Source organism: Arachis hypogaea, chromosome 12 (genome assembly GCF_003086295.3).
Source record: "Arachis hypogaea cultivar Tifrunner chromosome 12, arahy.Tifrunner.gnm2.J5K5, whole genome shotgun sequence".
Lineage (NCBI taxonomy): Eukaryota > Viridiplantae > Streptophyta > Magnoliopsida > Fabales > Fabaceae > Arachis > Arachis hypogaea.
Genome location: NC_092047.1, coordinates 5,620,768 through 5,622,839, shown reverse-complemented (window position 1 = coordinate 5,622,839; position 2,072 = coordinate 5,620,768).

Sequence of the window (2,072 nt, the reverse complement as noted above, 5' to 3'; positions counted from 1 at the left end):
TTCAATTTGATTAAAATTAAAGGAATTCACATCCATATCAATTTTCTTTCTTTTTTTTTCTTTAATAATTGTATAGCGATTGTATTATTGTGAGTAATGTTCAGTTTCAAATTACTTTCTATCTATTAGAAGTCAAAATTCCGCTGCAAACTCAACACTTTTTATCCGTTTCAATTTTGAAGAAAAATAATCGAGTTAATAGTCAAAATTATCCCTGAAAGATACCCTGATTTTTATTTTGGTCCTCGAAAGACAAAATTAATCAAAATCGTCCCCGAAAGATACACGACTTGATCATGTTAGTCCTTCCGTTAGTTGGATGATGACGTGTCATGTTAAGTGCCACGTGGCATGATGATGTGGTGGGTTAATGTCACATGTCACAAGATAATTGGTTGACGTGTCAGATCAGTGACATGCACTTGACATGTAAAAAAGTTATTTATAATCAAAATAGTCATTGAAAGTTCAGACGTAAGTCATTTTCATCTCTAAAATTTTAAAAATTAATCAAATTAGTCCTTATATAATTTTTTTTATTTTTTCTTGATAATATTAAATTTGAAATATTTTTTGATACTACTAATTGTAATAGAAATGTAATTGACAAACAAAAAATTAGTAATTATATCTTTTCTTCTTAAAAATTTTTTCAATAAAATTATCTCTCTCCTTTAATTCTTTTCAAAATCTCTCTTATTCTTTTCTATTCTAAAACTTTTTTCTTACATTATTACATTTTCCATATATATATATATATATATAATATGTGCTCAAAATCATCAAAATTTATGTATGTTAACCTAAACAAAGTTATATCACTATTTTTTTTTCTACTACATCTTTTTTTCTATTACGGTATTACTTACATATAGGATGTCATAGTAGTGATATTAAAAGAAAAATTATATAATTTATCTCAAACATATGAAACATACAAAAATTTATTATGATCTTTGCATGTAGTACGCTTAAGAAGCAATTTGTTTAGCATATATAATAATAATAATAATAATAATAATAATAATAATAATAATAATAATAATAATAATAATAATAATAATAATTAAGCAACAAATTTTCTATATATATATATATATATATATATATATATTCCAACAAAATGTAATAATGTAAGAAAAATGTTTTAGAATAGAAAAGAATAAGAGGGATTTTTAGAAGAATTAAAGGAGAGAGATAATTTTATTAAAAAAATTTTAAGAAGAAAAGATTATACTAATTTTTTTGTTTGTCAATTACATTTCTATTAAAATTAGTAGTATAAAAAATATTTCAAATTTAATATTATCAAAAAAAATAAAAAAAAATATATATAAGAACTAATTTGATTAATTTTTAAAATTTTAGGGATGAAAATGACTTACGTCTGAACTTTTAAGGACTATTTTGATTATAAATAACTTTTTTACATGTCAAGCGACACGTGGCGTGCTAGATGTCACTGATCTGACACGTCAACCAATCATCTTGTGACACGTGGCATTAACCCACCACGTCATCATGCCACGTGGCATTTAACGTGACACGTCATCATCCAACTGACGGAAGGACTAACGTGACCAAATCGTATATCTTTCGGAAACAATTTCGATTAATTTTATCTTTCGAGGACCAAAATAAAAATTGGAGTATCTTTTAGGGACGATTTTGACTATTAACTCAAAAATAATCTCATAATATGATATCAGAATTTTTATAATAAAAAAATTTAAAATTCGATTTTTAGTGACTCAAAAAAATTATATCAGACAATTAAAATATAAAAAAATTTTATGCAAAAATTAAAAAAATATATAAATAAATTTTTGTTTGAGAATGAATTAAAAATATAATTATTCATGTAACTTAATCATCAAGATTATAATTGGTGTCATTTAGTATGTATGAATAACTGCATTAGGTATATATTTTGATTTTATTTATATGTTTAAATTTAATTAGGGAGTCAATTTTTTTCCTGTTAAAATCAACTAATTTTATTTTTTTATTTTAAATTTTAAATTTTAAATCTTAAATTATAAATTTTAAATTTTAATTAAAATTTTTTTAAA